At 40.5% G+C, this 21,081-nt stretch overlaps 1 long non-coding RNA gene across 3 annotated transcripts; it reads left to right on the plus strand.

Annotated features, from left to right (window-relative positions):
• The first annotated feature begins 239 nt into the window (after window positions 1-239).
• Window positions 240-20,203, plus strand: LOC122550291 (uncharacterized). Of its 3 annotated transcripts, none has more exons than XR_006311795.2 (4): window positions 240-339; window positions 1,286-1,347; window positions 15,297-15,361; window positions 19,306-20,203. It is a non-coding gene; the product is annotated as an uncharacterized LOC122550291 (long non-coding RNA). The 3 variants fall into 3 exon arrangements; XR_006311794.2 differs by having other exon boundaries at window positions 264-280; XR_006311796.2 differs by lacking the exon at window positions 15,297-15,361.
• The last annotated feature ends 878 nt before the right edge of the window (window positions 20,204-21,081 follow it).

The following is a 21,081-nucleotide window of genomic DNA, read 5'->3' on the forward strand; positions in this document are numbered from 1 at the left end:
ATTCAATGTTTGTATCTGATTTACGATTCAGTTCACATTGCACTGAGAGAACTTTTACTTAAGAGCTACAAAATAGGAATTATTAGGTTTCGTGTAAGGGAATTCCTCTGTGAAGGTCTATTGTGCTGTCTTCACAGCTGCTGAGCTTGGAGAAATATAACAAGCCTTTTCACTGCAGCAATTAAAGACTGACTGTCACAAGAATGACATCATCCTTCTCACAGGCCCCAGGAGGCAAGGTTGCAAGCACCATGGAGCCAGTGCTTTATATTGCTGACAGGTAAAATCTCAACATCTTAAAGTGATTGGGGGAGTACACATGCCAGGACCTGTACACAGGTACATTATCGCATTTCGTTGAAGAATCATTCTTGTGTTTAATTTGTATTTTCTCATACGGGAGTTCTGGCTGAAATTCAGTCTGTGAGCTGACTTCTGCTTTGAGCTCTGGCTGAACTTATGCACATCCAGCCTTTGTGTACCTTGGGGATTTAAAGCTCAATGACAAGAAGCACATGACTTTGGCTGTTTCTCAAACCACGAACAAAAGACTCCATAGATGACCTAGTCTTACACCTATTAACTAAGTGTAAAATAGAAGGTTTGTCAGCTGAGCACTGTAGCTGTAAAGGATAATTGTGTACATAATGCTTAATCCATCACTGATAACATTAAGACACTTCTTTTTGCCATCTAGTTTTAAAAGCATTGCAATTTCTATTTTGATGCATTTAGAGACTGTTTTTTTTTGTAAAAATGGCCTGATTTATACCTCAAACTTGCACATTTGAAGTTATTTGAATGCCTGCACATAAGTTGTGGTGTGGGGTTGTTAGACATGCTGAATGGTTTGTAGAGCATACATGACACATTTCCAGAACCCCCTCCTTTTTCTCGCTTTATTTGAAACCAGGTAAAGAAAGGTTGCTGCAAATTAACTGATGCCTTTTGACAATGTCTGTGGAAAATGCAGTCATTTTAATTTAAGGATGAATAGAAGTCACTTCATTTATGACGAATAAGTAATAAGCTGGCTTCCTCTTGGCGATAAGAACACCTTTTTATTAAGCTTTGAGCAGCCATTTGCTGAATGAAAAGACCACACTCGCTCTTTATTTGTTTAGATTTATTCCCCAAGTGCAAAATTACAATAATGTAGCTGCTAACCCTCCTCAACTCCCTAGTGTCAATTGTATATATATTTGTACAGGTTCAAATAATGATTAGTCTCCATCTGTTTATGGTTACCCTTACATTTATAATTATTTTTAATCAACATGTTCAGACGTATTATGAATCACCACCTGGACAGGAAGAGGACTTGAACATAGATCTTCTGTCTCAGAGGTAAGGACGCTACCACTGCAACACAAGACACCACAAACTGCCCTAGGATTCAAACCTGCAATTTTCTAACACTGAAGTCAAATGCGTATCCATTAGGCCTTGCGACCGGCTCAGGCTTCAAGGTTATATAATGACAAACTTTGTGCTTCTCCTATGTTAGCAATTTATCATTACTGCACTCAACGACCCCTTCTCACATTCACAAGCTTTGACAATCTTTCTCGCTACTCCACTTTCTTGTTTATTTTATTTGCCTTGTGACTCGATGTACAGGCCTTCATCCGTGCTTTGTCTCATAGTCAAGTTCTGCCCCATCTCAATGGTTTTAACACCATTCACACCAGCTTTGGGGGGATCTAGTATTGCAGTACAAACAATGAACCTTGGGAGTTCAAACAACCTGTATCTCATGTTCTGGGGACATCTGTTGGATTGGTTTGACCACACTTTGATTCAAGTTAAAATTAAGACTGTAAGGTCTAAATTTTAAATAGTATTCAGTGAAAGTAAATAGTGTATGATTGAAAAAAGAAAAATCTAACTCTCCATGTCCTATATGCCGGTGTAACTTCCACCTGCAATATTAAGATTGCCGTACCTCAGAACCGACTCTCTTCAGGGATTATTACGGTCTAATCATGCGATTCCCTCAACAAATCCACTTCTGTGATTTTCTGTGCATACAGCTGCACTGCAAGTTTACACTTGTCACTAAAGCTGCAATGTAATTCCAGGGTCAGGGCTTTTGGTTTAGATATGAATTGAAACTCTGTAGGAAAGATTCTCATACCATTTTAATTTAAATTCAGGCAAGCTCTTTGCTTTTCTTTGTTAAACTAACTTAAAATGAAATGCTTGCAGACCAGACATACTCTATCTTTGCGACCTTGCAAATGGGAAAGATTTGAAAATATAAGAGGTAAGAGAGTACAATCTGTCTTCTTTGCAAGGGAGAGGATCGTAACAAAGACAGAAAATATTGGAGAAACACAGCAGGTCTGGCAGCATCTGTAGAGAGAAACAGCGTTAACATTTCAAGTCAATTGTCATGATGCTTTTACAAAGGCAGCTCTTTGTTTCCAAAGTTTTATGCCAGGTGGGCATATACTTGCAACGTTGGCAACTTGTCCAAAGAATGATCGCTCTGTGCTGGGTGCCAGGAACTGACTGCAGCACCGGTGAAACTACAGAACCCAGTGCAGATCAAGGGTCAAGCACAAGAACCAGTGGTGATGATAGGGAAGGAGGGAAGAGAAAACAGACAAGTATTCCAGGAAAAGCAAGGAAACGGTGCATGAGAAAGATAGGGGAAGAGACATGGAGAGACAGAGGAAAGGAAAAGTGAATGATCTGTTCCAGTTAAAAACGCTTGATTGGATGCATTCTTCATGACGCTTTTTTTTGCCTCTGCCTGTGAAACTTAGTGTAACAGTTTATATCCTGCCATTGTTACATAATGTTGCTGGTATTAGAGGGCCGTTGCATTGAATAAGGCATTTGTTTAATCTGCTTGAAAGCTGGCAAATTCATTTGGTTCTCCAGGAGCTTTGGTTCAGATGACTAGACAGCAGGATGTTTATGCTGAAGCTGGCTCCTGAGGGTTGCCAGGCTGCACACACATGAACATTGAGTATCCTTGCTCTTAGTTTTCATTACCTAGAAATAATTATGAGCCATTGAGCTACCAAATTTTGTTTAAACTAGTTTTAAATTTGTTTATTTGAGAAGCATGTTGTCTCCATTTTTATTTGCTGAAATTGCAGTAGGACAGATTTACACCTATTGGATAAAGCAGCAGAATTAATATTCCAATCAAGTAGACATACATTGGTATTGCAAGTCATTGGGGAAGGCAACTGTTTATTCAACAACATAGATAAACAATAGAATGTTGTTGCAAACAAGGGAGAAGGTTAGGCAAAGATTTAATTGAGATGTTCAAAAATAAAGGCTTTTATAGAACAAGTAACATCTCTTTCCACTGATAAGATGGCTGGCAATCAGATAATATAAATTTAAACTCATTAGGGAAAGAAAAACAAAGGGGAAATGAGTAGATTTCTTTTTGTTTCATACAGTGAACTACGCTATGGAAAATAACTTGCCGTGTGGAATGGCAATGGAAGTATTTTTTCATTGGGAATTCAATATACAGTAGCGCCTCGACATACAAATGACCCCGTTCACGAACAAATCGGTTTATGAACACGATTGTACGTAAAATTTTGCATCAACGTACATACGAAATTCAAGGTACGAACGAAGGTACGAACACAAAAAGCCCGTGTGTGACCACGTGGGTTCATTGTTCTGCTTTGCTATGCTCTTGTTGAACGCAAAAACTCTCGGGCCCCGCATGATCTCATTCAGTTTGTCTTTGGCGCGTGCGCTGTGAACAGCGTTCGTTGCTATGTCCAAGCATTCTTACGCTTTCCGAACAATGGGAAAAATTGATTCAGTTCACAAACTTTTCGGTTCACGAACCGGGTCCCGGAACAGATTAAGTTCGTAAGTCGAGGCGCTACTGCATATTTGAAAAAAGTTATGTAGGAAAGATAGGTGAGTGGACGAGTTCAGACATTCTTTCAAAAAGCCAGCACAATGCTCTGAATGATCTCCTTCTGCACTTTAAACTACATAATCCTAATGCTCAAGGAATATCACCTTCTCTCTACCTCTCTTTCCTCCTTAGATACACTTAAAAACCCCTCTCTGGGCAAGCTTTTGGTCAATTTATCATAGTATCTCCTTTGTATTAACACTAAATTATGATTTTCAGTCTTGTGAAAGATGATGTGACATTTAATCACATTGAAGATGTTATATGAATATGAGAAAAGAAACCATATTCATGTAACACTTTTCAAATGCTTCATCAAGATACTCTAGAAGTATAGTCACTGTCATAATATACAAAATACACTTCTGCAGCCATAACATTGTATTCCTTGCTCTGTTCTATTTGTATGGTATTATCTGTCTGGACTACAAGCAAGACAAAAGTTTTCACTGTACCTAGGTACATGTGACAATAATAAATCAAATCACATGCAGCAAAATCCCACAGTGACATGATTATGATTAAATAACAGTTTTTCAAATAATATTTTGGTTTGAGATAAGTATTGACTGAGATACCAAGTATAACTAACCTGTTCTTTGAAGCAGTATGAAGAAACCCACTCAAACAGACAGATGGGATTTCAATAGTTATGCATCCAATATAGCAATACCTCAGTGCTGTTGTATCAGCTAGGATTTTTCTGCTGAAGCATTGGAGTGGAAGTTGAACCCAGAACCTCTATCACTCAGAAACATTAGGGCTACCAACTGACCCATAGGACTACTTATTTTATCTTTTACAGGAAGGGTCATTTCTGTCTGGACCAGCATTCATCACCCAACCCTAGCTTTTCTTCAGAGGGTGGTGATAAATTGCCTTCTGTAACCATTGTAGTCCATTTGATGTAGTCCATTCTAGTCCATTAAGAGCGTGTTCGAGGAATATGAGTCAGTGATACTGTTGGAATGACCATACATTTCCAAGTCAAGATGCTGAGTAACTTGGAGGGGAACTTGCAGGTGATCATATCCCCAGGTATTTTCTACCATTGCTCTTTAAGTAGTATTAGCTATGGGTTCTAAGATGTTATCTAAGCAGCCTTAGTGAATTTCTACAGTACATTTTATAGATGATACATGCTGCCACTACTGAGTGTTGGTGATGGAGGGAGTGAATGTTTGTGGATGTGGTGTCAAACAAATTACTTGTGCTATGTAGATGGTGGACAGGCTTTGGCATGTCATGAAGTGAGTCACTCATTGAAGGATGTCTAGGCTCTGTCCTGCTCTTTTAGCCATAGTATTTATATAACTGGTCCAATTCAGTTTCTGGTCAATTGTAACCTTCAAGATGTTAAGAGTGCACTATTAATTGATGGCAATTGAATGTCAAGGAGGAAAGGTTAAATTCTTTCTTGTTGGAGATGGTCACTGCCTGGCACTTATGTGGTTTGCCACTTGTCTGGCCAAACATAGACATGGTCTCAAGTTTTGTTGCATTTGAACATAAACTGCTTCAGTATCTGAGGAGTCACAAACAGCACTGAGCATTGGCAATCATTTGCAAACATCCCCACTTCTGACCCTGACGATGGAAGAAGGTGATTGATAAAGCAGCTGAGGATGGTTGGGCCTAGGACACTACCCTATGTAACTCGTGTTGAGATGCTCTGGACCTGAGATGACTGAGCTCCAACAACCACAACCATCTTCCTTTGTGCCAGATATGACTCCAACCAGCAGATAGTTTGCCCCCAATACCCATTGATTCCAGTTTTGCTAGAGCTCCTTGATGCCACACTTGGTCAAATGCTGCCTCAATGTCAAAGGTTATCACTCTCATATAATCTCTGGCATTCAGCTGTTTTGTCCATGTTTGAACCAAGGCTATAATGAAGTCAGGAACTGAGTGGCCCTGGCAGAACCCAAACTGGGCATCACTGCTGAGTGGGTGCTACTTGATTGCACTGTTGATGACACCTTCCATCACTTTACTGATGATCAGGAAAACTGATAGGACAGTAAGTGGCTGGGTTGGATTTGTCCTGCTTTTTATGCACAGGACATAACTGTGCATTTTTCCACATTGTTGTAGCTGAACTGGAAGATCTTGGCTAGAGGTACAGAAAATTCTCAGTACCATTGCCAGAATGTTCTCAGGGCACTAGCTTTCATAGAATCCAGAGACTCCAACCACTTCTTCATATCACCTGGAGTGAATCAAATTAGCTGAAGATTGCTATCTGTGATGCTGGGGACCACTGGAGGAGCTGAAAATGTGTTGCTGGAAAAGCGCAGCAGGTCAGGCAGCATCCAAGGAACAGGAGAATCGACGTTTCGAGCATAAAGAGGAGGTCAAGATATATCATCCCCTGAACACTTGTGATTGAAGATGGTTTCAAATACTTCAGCTTTATGTTTTGCTTTGGTGTCTTGAGCTCTCCCATCATTGATGATGGGGTATTTGTAGAGCCTTCTCTTCCAGTGAGTTGTTTAAGTGTCCACCACAAATTCACAACAGGAAGTAGCAGTACTGCCAAACTTACCTGTTGACCATGAGATCATTTAGCTCCATCTATTATTTCCTCTTTATACTGTTTGATACACATGAACTCCTATTTTGTAACTTCAACAGGTTAACACTTATTTCTAGATGTGCCTGGTGCTGCTCCTGATATGCCCTCCTGTAATGTTAATTAAACCAGAATTGATCCCCTGGTTTCATGGCAATGATAGAGTTGGGGAAATGATGGGTCATGACGTTGTAGATTATTCTGGAATATGATTCTGCTGTTGCTGCTGGCATACCGCATTCCAAGATGCCGAGTCTTGAGTTGATCGAACCTTTTCAAATCTATAGTAATCAGAAGTAGGTGTCCTTGCCCATATTTGATGTGATGCCAGGATGCTTCATGGGGTACAGTGGTAATGCTGAGGATTCCAGGGCAACTCCCTCCACTGTCCTGCCATCTCTGGTGGGTCTATCCTTCTGCTGGGCCAGAATATATCCAAAGTTGGTGATGGTGTTGTCTCAGACATTGTAAGATTTCTTGTCTGCAAAATCACTTTGTCAGACTGATGCTTCACAAATCTGTGAGACAGACCTCTCAGTTTTTTTTTCACCACCTCTCAAGTTTAGTGAGGAGAACATTGCAGTGTCAGCAGGACTGAGTTTGCCATTGTCGTTTGTGGTGCCTGGGTCAATGTCAGGTTGTTTTGTCTAGTTTAATTCCTTTTCTCTTGAGGCTTCCTGGTGGGTTTGTATAATGGAGTACCTTGCTTTCAGAGGGCAATTTGTGATTCAACGAGGTGGTAGACAGTCTGGAATCAAATGTAGGCCAGACCAGGTAAAGGATGTTAGAGAACCAGGTGGGATTTATTTACAAAGATGTGTTTGTGCTCATCATTAAATTTTTTAATTCCAGACAATATTGAATTCAAATTCCACCATCTGCTGTATTGGGATTTGAACCCAGGTTCTGAGGACATTTTCTGGGTCTCTGAATTACCAGTCCAGGAGCAATGCCAACGTTTTCCCTTTTCCATGTTATCATGCGATATTCTGATTTTATAAAGGAAAACGAGATTCCTCCTGAAGGTTCTGGAAGCTCTATCAGAAAGAGGAGATCTGGGCACAATTTCTGGTTGGCTTTTTTTGCCCTAAATTGCCAGCATAGCAGGAATAGCCAAGCTGGTGGAATGAGTGAATATAGTGCCCAGAATCTACAGGAGCTGGTAAAGTACCAGTTTAAATAATACCATTGCACATGACAATTGCCGGTTTCTCTGGTAACAATCAATTACTTGGATAAAATTTCACCCCATAATGGAAGCAGTAAAAGAAGATGGTGGAGAAATTGCAGTAGTTACTGAAGTGGTAGACATGGCTAATGATTCAAATCTCATAAAGCCTCTGTATTAGTCTCTCAATACAGTTGAAGAATTGCTTCATGGTCATAATGGTAATTCTGCAGGTTGAACACTGTGTGATACTTCTGTTTCTTCCAGGGAAAATTGCACCAATTTCAAACTTTAATCCACTAAGTGTCTGTTTCGATAATGTCACAAGCAAAACTGGTGACTGTTGTATGAGAGATCCACATTGCTGCCTGTCATATTGTATGAGCTAGCTGAACTCTTTTTCGCCTGTAGGTAGGTTTGCTGCCACTATCTCCTTTTTCTTTTGGACCTCCAATTTGCAGTCCAAGACCTCAGTCTTGCACTCTGAGAATGCCTACATAAAGCCCTTCACACCTGGGGCCTCCCCAAAGCCTCTCCAATAAGATGACCAATCCACTCTCAGATCATCATGTGGCAGAGCCAATGGGAAGCTGTAAAGCTTTCCCTGTCTCTTATCTCAGCATTTTTCAGCACTAGGAGGTTATTCTGCCCATTGCCTGTGTGCTGGCTCTCTGCTGGATCTGTCCTATTCATCCCCTCTTCCGTCTCAATCTTCCTGTCAATGTTAAGGATTTCTCTGACCCCTCCTCCCAGAAGGCTCTGATTTGAATCTATTTTCTCTTTCCTTTCAGGCAACACCTTCCTGGATCACTTCTGTGAGGCATCTTTCCTCCACTTCCCCTCTGGTCTTTAACCACTTGCCCTCGATCTGTGTCCCCCTTTAGATCACAACCCTTCTTTCAGGTTGGGATCTATAGTGTGGTAAAGTAAAATCACTTAATGGTCTAATGAGGAGAAGCTAATTTTTATTTGAACAGACTGATTAGAAAAATATGTTAGAGGTGTTATTACACACCTCTGGAACAGCTGGGACTTGAACTGGTCATCCCAGTCCAGGGGTACAGTCACTACCACTGTGTCACAACGAGCCCTAAAAAGCTTCTTGTCTGAAATAAAACATAGCTTATTGCATGATAGCAATCAGGCGCAAGTTACATGATAAGAATTAACTACAATGGCTAGGAGAAGGCCGAAATGATAGGTTTGCCTCCATTGAAATTCAGGGCTCTTCTTCCTAAGTCCTTATGATAACATCATATTGGATGGATCTTAATACACTCCTTAGCATTAACTCCTTCTGAATCAAATACTTATGCAGCAATGACAGCCGAAGATGTATTCAGAATGGGTTGGTAAGCACTTGCTGGATGGAAAACATTAAACTGTGTCCTCACCTCACAGATGATTTGGAATAATTTTGACCTTTGATAATAATGTAAGATGTCAAAATTGAGTCCTCTCCTTTGGCTGTGCTTTCCACTTGTGTTTTTTGCAAGTCACCACAAGTGAGTTGTTTTTACCTGCAATTTGCTGTAAGGACCTCCCAGTGACAGCACAGATTACTAGAGTTGAATGCAATCTTGTTCAAGGTGGATAGGATGTCTCTATGTGTTGGAAATGCATGGGTGGCCTGTCACAATGAAAGTGAATAGGACCTGAGGACTCCCAAGTACCTCTACACAGTGATTGTCTCTGATGAAGCAGTGCAGTTTGCTAGCCAGGAAGATGAGAGTTGTACCTTTTTGGTTGGAGTACTAATATGCAGTATTAATAAGTAGATTACTATAATTAATTAATTGCTTACTAAGCATCTGTTTCTCCCCTTAGAAAGAACTCCATTCAGGTGGTCTACTTCAGTATAAAGGCAGAGCAAGAAAGGAACAATTCACAAGTAGTCATTTAGTAGTATAGAAGCAGGCTATTTGGCCCATCGAATTCATAGCAACCTTCCAAAGAGCATATCACCCAGACCCATCTCTACCCTATTCCTGTAACCCTACATTTGTCATGGCCAATCCACCTAAACTGAACATCTTAGGACTGAATAAAGCACTTGACTCAATAGATCATTTTGCTGAGAAAAGACATTTTGTCAAAGCCTTTCATCTTGCACTTGTCAGGACAATTCACAAGTGAAATGAATGTAAAGGATATATGCCGTATTAGAGGAGCGTATTGATGGATTAGGAAGTGGAATCTGGAAGAGGAGTTGCCATGTAGAATGATAACTAACAGTAAGGTGCCAAACTTTGTTTCAATTTAAACGAAGTAGTTTGACACTGAGGAACTAGGAGAAATGAATCTGAGAATGACTGTCATCTATTTTGTTGAGTTGAAACAGGCACAGTGTATGTACATGTTATTTCTCCCTGTAACAAACATGCTTTATGTACAATATACCCAACTTTCAGTACATATAAGCATCTGACATTATATTTGATTGTACAACTGGATGAAATTTGCATAATAACCCTGAGTGTGTGAAAAATTAAGCTGACAACCAATGTCAGATTGTCAGTCATGCTTGCAATGCAGCACACTTGTGTATACTAGAAGTTACTTTCATTAATACCAAAGGTATTCTCTTTGGCAACGCCTCTGTCAATCATAACCCTCTTATCAACTAATCAGCACGCTTCTGTCATGCAGAATAGATGTCGTTTTTCCTGTCCATTTTTGTTTTCTTGCAAATTGCCCTGATGGATGCAAGGAAAAAAAAAATCAACATGTATTTTTTTTTAAAGCAAGGAACCCTCTATATATACATTAGCACATTGCCACGAATCTATTGAACTGTCCAGCAGGGGATTGCAAATTTCAACGGCGAAAGTTTATTTCCTGTCAAGCCTCATCTCTTGCTTGAAGGATTTATCTGCTTGGGATTTTATGAGCTCTTAGGGGTTCATCTGATTATGAAGATCAAATTCTAATGATTTTGGTTTAAGTCTCTTGAAATTCCCTGCATCTTCAAGATCAAAACAGTGAACAATTTGAGCCCCATATCTAAGTAAAGACATACTGGCATTGGAGGTAGTCTAGAGAAGGGTTACTTAACTGATACCAGGTATAGTGAGGTAGATTTATGAGGAGATATTGAATAGGATGGGCTTATAGTCATTACAATTTAGAAGAATGCGAGGCAAGTTTATTGAAATGAAAAAAAATCCTCAGGGATTTGACAGGACAGATGTGGAAAGATTGTTCCATCTTGTGGGAGAATCTAGAATCAGAGGGCAGAATCTCAGCATTAGGGATTGCAAATTTAAAACAGATTGAGGATTTTTTTTCTCTGTGGTTGTTGTATTTATGGAATTCTTTACTACAGATGGCTACAAAGTACAAACTTTCAAATACACCTGTTGGAATATAACCTGGTGTTGTGTGATTTTTAACTTTGTCCACCCCAGTCCAACACCAGCACCTTCACATCATATTAAATATATTTAAGGCTGAGCTAGATTTATAATTAGTAAGAGGATCAATGATTATGGAAAAAGGCAGGAGAATAGATTTGAGGATTATTAGCTTAGAGTCATACAGTCATGGAGATGTACGGCATGGAAACAGACCCTTTGGTCTAACTCGTCCATGCCGACCAGATATCCCAACCCAATCTAGTCCCATTTTCCAGCACTTGGCCCATATCCCTCTAAACCCTTCTTATTCATATACACATCCAGATGCCTTTTAAATGCTGTAATAGTACCAGCCTCCACCACTTCCTCTGGCAGCTCATTGCATACACGCACCACACTCTGTGTGAAAAAGTTACCCCTTAGGTCCCTTTGATATCTTTCCTCTCTCAGCCTAAACCTATGCCCTCTAGGTCTAGGCTCCCCCTGGGAAAAGACCTTGTCTATTATCCTATCCATGCCCCTCATGATTTTATAACCTCCAACGCTCCAAGGAAAACAACCCCAGCCTATTCAGCCTCTCCCTGTAGCTCAAATCCTCCAACCCTGCCAACATCCTTGTAAATCTTTTCTGAACTATTTCAAGTTTCATAGCATCTTTCCAATAGGAAGGAGACCAGAATTGCACACAATATTCCAACAGTGGCCTAACCAATGTCCTGTACAGCTGCAACATGAGCTCTCAACTCCTACACTCAATGCTCTGACCAATAAAGGAAAGCATACCAAACGCCTTTTTCACTATCCTATCTACCTGCGACTCCACTTTCAAGGAACTATCAACCTGAACTCCAAGGTCTCTTTGTTCAGAAACATTCCCTAGGATCTTACCATTAAGTGTATAAGCTCTGCTCTAATTTTATTGAATGGAAGAGTAGATTTGATATGTTGAGTGGCGTACTTCTACTGGTTTGTCTTATGAGGACTGATATGCCAGCCTCTTGAACAGTGAATGTGGGCCAATGGGAAAGGCAGGTTGAGCTTGGGCTTTTCCTCCCAAAGATGATACAAAGGCATATGGTTAAACAATGTAATTGGAGCTTGTTCAGCTTTGACAGGGGCAGGGTGGTTGGTTAATATTTCTGACATTGAGGCGGCAACACTCTCAATCAGGGAAATCACTTGGTGGGCAATCGCAATGTTCAGTGTAACTGCCTGGATGATGTACCCATTGAAATTCAACTCTAGTAATGTGGGGAATAGTTACCAAGGACAGCGGCTGAATAAACTGCAACAGAGTTTTTACACATTTACATCACATATGTGAAAAGCTTAGTTCCATATCTCTCTGAATTTGACGAGTCTCAATTGCTGAGTTTTTGCCACCTTTCTTCCATTGCAGTGCAGTATTATTTCATTCCTCTAACAATCATTCCCAAAACATCCACTCTGTTTTCTGCTAAGTGCACCTTTGTATCCTGTATGTTAAAAATTACATTCCTTATTAACTTAATTTTTGTTGGTGCTGTACCATTACTTCTCAAGACTAAGAGCTTATTGTCTGAATTTCTCAGTTACTAGGCTATGTTTATAACTGGCTCACAATGAAAAGGTAGCTTAAATTTCTTCCAGCAGTGTGGTACCAGCCAAGTAATCAATAAAGGTGTATGTAATTGGGTCAATGTCAATTCAGTAGATGCATTATTGGGTGCTCTCATTTTAAATTTGCATACTTAAATCTCCAGACTGCACCTGCATTGATAAAGAAGTCAAAGAGTAAGTTTAGTACTACCCTGTTTTTTTGTTTCATTGAATTTTATTTAAGGCTGTGGGGTTTGCCAGAATGAACATAGGTTAATAGAATTCCAACCAAAAAGCACAGAAAACAATCAAGTGAGTCATTGTACCCTGTTCTCACTCATTACACAACATGGTAAAATGGACACATACATTGATGTTGAACAAATTGCACACATTTGGCCAATGAAGAGTGTCTCTTTTGAAGCTTGGTGGAAAGGAGCTGCGACCTTGAGAACTTGTTGTTATATAAAAATTTGCAATTATTGCCAATGCCCAATTATCAACTCCTCAGGTCAGGATTTCAAACCTGCAACAACATTCCGAGAGTTTTCTTTTGGCAAGCTGTACTTGGCTGAGCAACGTCAAAGACTGCACTACCTGGTTACAAATGAAACTGTGTTTCTTAAAAAAATGATAACTTGAACATCATTAAAATGAAAATGTTTTGTCAAACAACAGTTTCTATTTTTAAAAAGAGAAGATACAATTTCTTCTCAGGTTTTCTTAAATTACTACCAGAAATTAAAAGTGATTTTTTACTTCAGAATGACAAATATCCACCATTTGTACATTACAATAAAAAAACACCAAAATTCAAATTTACATTCTAATTTATCCATGTCAGTCATGGTACAGTTTGTAATAAAATTGTTTCTAAGTTAACTGTTTACAGGTTCAAGTGAAACTCAGCCTCAGGCAATCTGGACTGATGTTATAGTACTGCCTTTCAATGGGGTGTTGAATCAAGACTCTGCCCTCTCAGGTAGAGAATCCCTACAGCGTGGAATCAGGTCATTTGGGCTATTGAGTCCACACCAACCCTCCCTCCACACAGTCACCTGAGGGTGGGATTGAACCTCGGCCCCGGATGCTGTGAGATAGAAGTGCTAACCACTGAGCCACCATACCACCTCTTACTGTCCTTAGTGAATCACAGAACAGGCTTGAACGATCAAGTAGCCTATTCCTGCTCCTAATTTGTTTATTTGCATGCAAAATACTACATGGATCTATTTTTAAGAACAGATGATGCAGGTGGTATAGTCAAGATTGCCATTCCTGACAATACATGTGTATAACACTCACCTTTCGCCTTTTCCCATTTTTCAGCTGCTTACATTTGACATGTGAGGTTCCACGGGAAGAATGAGCAATCATGGGGCAGGGGAATGTTTTCACTGTCAGAACCTGCTGTCAGCTGACAATTTTGCAGGTACAGGTGGGCTAGAACAGAGGTCAAACATGGAGGCTCCACCATATGGTCAAAACTCTTCTGCACTACTTCATTAGCATTAACATAAGACTTATGAACGCATAGGTAGTGTGGGAGTTTTCAAAATTAAATTGCACTTTTAAATGTTTCACATTAAATTGATTTCACTATTTATATTTGCATCATCATCATTTGTAATGGTCTCTCAGTCAGACAGCTACACATATAACCACTCCTCACAGCTGGTATGCATTGATAGTCAGACGGGGTTTGGGGACATTTCCTTTATTATTTCTTCCATAACCTTGTGTTTTTTTTTAAATTCACTCTTTATTGAATTCATGTGTCTAATGTTATACTCATTACTCTGTGGGACACAGCTAACCTTGCAGTCTTAGATGAATGTCCAATCTATGCACTGTAAGGATATTGTCTGAGATCACTCTCAACAAGGATAACTGAGGTCTAGGTGTAACTTAAAGCCCTGTAAGAATGCTGCCTGCCAGCACCTTGCAATGGACTTGTGTGTGGACATTACATTGTCAACTTCCTTTATGCCCTCAGTTTCTTACTTTGATGGACTCCTCCGCTCTGCCACAACATCCAGGAAGACAGGCCTTTCCCATGTCACTCCTCCATTCCCCTAACACCATTCCAACACATCTCTTCAGTACCATTGCATCATCCTTGCCAAGTCTGAGCATTCCATGCGAGCTGTCATTCTCCTTCTCCCTTTCCTTATGCTTGGAGTTCAGTAGGGAATGCTGCTATCCTTAGCATTTGCACAACAACTTTAAGCATAAAGTGAAGCACGTACCACGTTATTGTCATGTGCTGCTGACTTTATCTTGAAAGTAAGATATAATTAAAGAAGTTTAATGCTAATGCATTTTCATTGGCATGAAAATATATTTCAAGCTTTAACTTGCCCCAAGTTTTCATGAGGCTTCACATAGAACAAACATATTGTTGACTTTATTTTTGAATCTCAACTCCTTTCCAATTACCATTTATTGGGCCAAGCCTGAACATTATCCAGGTTTTGCTACATTTGGGCATGGACTGCCTCATTATTTAAGAAGTGGAGAGTGGAACTGAAGTTTGTGCAATCATCAAAGGACATGCATGTTTCTGACTTTATGATGGAGGCAAGGTTATTGACAAATCAACTGAAGATGGTTGGCCCTAAGACACTGGCTTGAGGAACTCCTGCAGTGATGCCCTATGGCTGAGATAATTGGAATCCAGCAATCACAGCTATCTTCTTTTGTAATCAACAGATATAACTCAGCTCATCACTGGAATTCAACTCTTCTGTCCCTGTTTGAACCAAGACAGGAATGAGGTGAGGAGGCACAATGGGTAGTATTCCTCTCTCTTAGACAGAAGCTCTGGGTTCAAGGCTGGCTCAAATTCATGAAAGCCAAAGAAAGTGGGTGTAGGACCATTCAGCACAGCCACTTCAGCGCGAGCGATTCGGCGCAGCCAGTTTGGTGCCGCCCATTTCGGCGCGGACCCATTACGGCATGAGCGATTCGGCGCAGCTCTTATTTATTCCTTTTCAGGCTCACTTACAAGCATTAATGAAAGCAATAAAAAGAAAAATAATGTTTATCCTCTTCAGTAAAAATGTTAAAAAGAAAATAAAAATGAAAGAAAAAAGGCAAATACAAAATTGTTGATGACATTTTAACAGGTTTTATTTTATTTTAATAATTTGTATATTAATATGGTTTATTTTAATATATTTTAATAGTTTTAATAATAGTAGTTTAATAACTACTACTGAATAACTACAAAACAGTTCTACGCCAAAATGGGTCTGTGCTGAAATGGATCTGTGCCAAACCAGCCGCGCCGAATCGCTTGCGCCAAAGTGGCTGTGCCGAATGGTCCCACTCCAAAAGAAAGTATCTTCATAATGTGGTCAATTAGGTTAAACATTTTCTTTTAAATCTTTCCAACATATGCCAACAGCAGGTTGTAAGGATGGGAGAGATTCCTGAACAACTCTGCGATAGAAAGAAATTGGAGCTTCCACTATCAGTATCAAAAGCTTCAGGTTACAATATTCACAAGAAAATATACTAACGCAACACTCCAGCCAACTTGAGGAGGTGGTTGACTCAGTTGGTTGGACAGGTGTTGTGGTTCTAGACACTATCAATGGATTTCAATGCCCTTCCCATTCTGGCTGGAATGAATTCAGGAGGTGCCTCCTTGCCCAAGCTTCAGTGGAGGTCAGAGGGCTATGGGTCAAACCTGCTTTAAGCCAGAAAATTTGAAGAAGAATCAGCATTATCAGAACAGTTTATTCCATCATTATCATTTTGCTGTTCTGGGGAAATTGCTGTCTGGAAATTGTTGCTGTAGTTCTGTCATTATAACAGTAATTGCATTTTAAAGTGGCTTCATTCATTGAGAGTTGAGGGTTGAGATATCTCAATGGTCAGAAAGGTGCTCTCCAAATGCAAGTCCATTTTTCTATCCACAACTTCAATACATGATAAGACATCTTGAGAGGATTTCTGGTGGTTTGTGTGTACAATGAACTGCCAGAGGAAATGATAGATGCAAATACAGTTCCAACTTTTAAAAGATGTTTGGATAGGTATACAGATATGAAACATTTAAAGAGATATGGGCCAAATGCAGGCAAGTGGGACGAGTTTAATTTGGGAAACTTGGTAAGCATGGATGAGTTTCTGTGCTATATAACCCTATGATTCTAAAGGTCATGTGTAAGAATATTGTGGGGAGTAACTCACCTCCTGAATCCACAAAGTCTGTCTACTATCCTCAAGGCACAAATCAGGAGAGTGATGGAATACTCCCCACTTGTTTGGGTGGGTGCAACCCCAACAACACTCAAGAAGCTTGACTCCATTCAGGAAAAAGCAGCCGCTTAATTGGCACCACATCCACAAGCATCCACTCCCTCGACCACTGAAGCTCAGTAGCAGCAATGTTTCCGATCTACGAGATACACTGCAGAAATTCCTGAGACAGCACTTTCCAAACCCATAACCACTTCTACCTCAAAGGACAAGGGCAGCAATACATTGGAATACTACCACCTTCACGTTTCTGTTTAAGCCATTCACGTGGACTTGTATTGCCATTCCTCACTATCATTGGGTCAAAATCCTGAAATTCCCTCCATTAGGGCATTGTGAGTAAATCAAAAACACATGGACTGGAGCTGTTTAAGAAGGCTGCTCACCATCACTTTCTCAAGGGCAACTTACTACTGCCAAGAAATGCTGTCCAGCCAACAATGTCCATGACAAGTGAATATAAAGAATGTAGCCAGCACAGTTAATATTCCTATGCAAATTCTCTCACCTGTGTCACTGTTTAGATACCATACCACACATTTTACTTGTACATAGCTACATCCTGTATGAAAGGTCTTTAAGTCAACATGACCCCATCCCCACTATAGACCTGCAGACTGTCATTGTCCAATTGGAGAATATCACATATAGGCAAACAATCAGACTATTTCAAATTTGAGCTTGTATTACAGACAGCAAGAAGGAAAGCAAACAAAATTAATAAAAGCTGAAGTTCACGCCGATTATGAAAAATTCTCAGCATCATATCTGAAAGCTGTTTTACAATCCATAAATGTCTGCTGCATCCAGAGTGTCAATGAGGTTTTTGCTGGCATGTAGCATTGAGATAGCTAGCTCTGTCATAAACATAGATCTTCCTCCTCCTAATGTCCTCATTCATCTCCTCATTCGTGGCTTCATGACTGACAGACTGCACACAGTTCAGTGGCAGTCACCTTCACCACACTAGAAGAGCATGGCCCCACTCCAGCATCCATCAAGTGTCCTGGGATGTGTACAACAGGAAATGGAGTAGGGATGAGAAAACTCCAACCTGCTATTTTACACCCTGAGCAGCCTGATGGACCTTGTGCTTTGACCTCTCCCTGACCTGGGAGGTCCTTGTTTTCCACAGGACTTGCTGCTGCTCCTGGACCTGCTCTTGACACCAGTCCTCCTGCATCTGCTTTCCCCACCTTGGGTAGGCAGCTGTGATGACCCATAGCAGAACACAGGACCTCTGGTGGGAATGGCCACAAATGGAACCAGAAGAAACAACAAAGGTTCTTGGATTGTAGAAAGTCATTGGTATCAGCTATAGATGCCAGCTGAGCTGACTTCACCAGAGAGTGAGCCATTCTGTACCTTGATCAGGAGGGGCATGTCTCCATCAACCAGCACATTCATGATCAGCCTGTGCAGCAAATTGGTGAAAGCACCTACAGTCCTCAACACACTTCTTACCACAGATCCACATCAAAAGCTCAACTTCTCACTGCATTCTGCACAGACCATCATTACACTGATATGATATACCATGAGGTACAGTAATGCTGTGTGGCTTCTACAGTACTCTGGCCTTTATTGGTTAGAGCATTGAGTATAGGAGTTGGGAGGTCATGTTATAGCTGTACAGGACATTGGTTAGGTAACATTTGGAATCCATTCTGGTCTCCCTGCTATGGGAAAGATGTTGTTAAATTTGAAAGGGTTCAGAAAATATTTACAATGATGTTGCTGGAGTTGGAGGGCTTGAGCCATAGGGAGAGGCTGGGCTATTTTCCCTGAAGCATCAAAGGCTGAGGGATGACCTTATAGAGGTTTATAAATCATGAGTGGCATGTATAGGGTGAATAGCCAAGGTCTCTTTCCCAGGGTAGAGGAGTTCAGAACTAGAGGGCATAGGTTTAAAGTGAGAGGGGAAAGATTGAAAAGGGACCTAAGAGCAACATTTTCATGAGATGACAGTACATGTATGGAATAAGCTGCCAGAGGAAGAGGTAAGGTTGGTATGATTACAACATTTAAAAGGCTCTGGGTGCGTATATGAATAGGAAGGGTTTAGAGGGATAGGGCTAAATGCTGGCAAATGGAACTAGATTATCTGGATATCTGGTTGGCCTGGACATGTTGGACCAAAGGGGTCTGTTTCCGTGCTGTACAAGTCGAGGATTCTCTATCCCTTGGAAGTTGAATGAATAATAGTTCTCCACTGTCGAGCATTGGTCAGTTATTGCTGCTATCCTCGGTGTCATTGGGGTGGCCATGGTCAATTTGCAAGCACCAATCACAAATCACCATGACCAGCATCTGACCACGACCCCTTCCCCCATGTTCCCCCCAAGTATCTTTACTATTCATGTGTGGCAAATCGGTGATGAAATTATTTCATGTTAAATGTAGTTGGGTTTTCAAATATCTGATTCATGTATTTGTTGCTTCAATGTTCTAGCAAACATAGATGTCAGGCTTACACCTATCAGAACTAACACTGGCTCTGCTCAGCCAGGGTGTGAGCCCAGACCAGCATGGAAACCAATGTCCCATCCATGGACTCCATTTACTCGTCTCATTGCTGCGGAAAGGTTGCCAACATCATCAAAGACTCATAGCACCCTGCTAATGCTCTCCTACAACCTCTTCCATCAGCCAGAAGATACAGAAGCTTGAACACATGCACCAGCAGATTCAGGAATGGCTTCTTCCCTGCTGTTATTAGACTGCTGAAGGGACTCGCTAACTTCAAATAATGCTGATTTATTAATGTTGTTCTTGTCTTATGTGCTTCCTATACAGTGTAACTTGTATGCCTTACTCTGTCCCAGTTTTTTTCGCCCTATGTTCTATATGACCTTGCTTACTATGATCTGCTTGTACTGCTCACAAACAAAGCTTTTCACTGTACTTAGGTGCACGTGGGAATAAATCAATCAAGTGAATATTAATGAGGTGAGTTGGGCCCTCATCAAGGAATTTAACCAGCAACAATCCCTTGTAACTAGCAACTTGTCATTGCCAAGCAAGAAATTCACCACAAACACCCATGATATTTTTATGCTTTGACACTGTTCAAGTATCAGTGTTAATTCTAGCAGAAACCTTCAGTGCAATGGTCACAATGTTCACCTTTCCACTCTTGTTGAACACTTCAGAAACTGATCCATACATGTCTGTCTTTTTAAAAGAAACTTCAATTTCTTATAAATAAGAAACCCCCTTCTTATTTATAAGCAGTGTATGTCCATTGTATTACTAATTCTTCTTGCATTTTGTAATTAGTAAACCTACTCCTTGTTAATTTATGAAAGTTGTGTTCAATTGACTCTTTTCAAAACAAGATTTCATTTGGGTCTGAGTGGAAGTTATCCACGTGGGATCATACCCTTTATAAAATAACCTAGTTGCAACTAACTGGGGTTGGTTGGTTGGAGGTTGGGAGGGGGGGGGGGGGGGTGGGGGGTGGGGGGAAAGAGGGTGGAGGTGGTGTGACGTGGTGAATAAAGATGTAGAACCAACTCACCTCTCCTCACCTGGGAGTTTAACAGTTTGGATATCCCATCTGGAACTGCAGGCAAATTGTGTCTGGTGCCTGTTTGTAACAATGTGAACATACAAATTAGGGATGGGGTAGACCATTTTCAAGACACCTCTGCCATGATTGCATTCTCAATTCCACATTCCTGCCAACCCTGATAACCTTTCACCCCTTGGTTAACAAGAACATATTCAGCAATGATCCTCAAAACATTCAAAGACTGTGCTTCCACCATCAATTGAGCAAGAGAACTCCAAAGACCCTCACAGTCTGTGAGAACATTATTTCACCTTATCTCTGTCTTAAATGGGTGATACTTTACGTTTAAATCGTGACCCTGCATTCCAGATTCTTGCATCCTCTCCACAGGACCTTAGATGATTCAGTACACCACCTCTTACTTTTTTAAGCTCTCGCAGATACAAACCTAGTTGTACAATCTTTCCACATAAAACAACCCACCCATTCCAGGTATTAGTTCAATAAACCTTTGAACTGTCTCCAATGCATTTCCATCTTTCTTTAAATAAAGAGTAGTGTACAAAGAACTCCATACATTGAACCACACAAGAACTATTAGGACAACAGGCCAAAATTTTGGTCAGGCAGCATCTTTGAGGAGCAAAACTGAGTTGGTGTTTTGAATTAGAAACCTGGGATAATTTACATCTACCAGCGCTATTGTCTCACTGT

The sequence above is a fragment of the Chiloscyllium plagiosum genome, unplaced genomic scaffold (assembly GCF_037043375.1).
Source record: "Chiloscyllium plagiosum isolate Xiang-an unplaced genomic scaffold, Cpla_swu_hap1 HiC_scaffold_5, whole genome shotgun sequence".
In the NCBI taxonomy this organism is placed as follows: Eukaryota; Metazoa; Chordata; class Chondrichthyes; order Orectolobiformes; family Hemiscylliidae; genus Chiloscyllium; species Chiloscyllium plagiosum.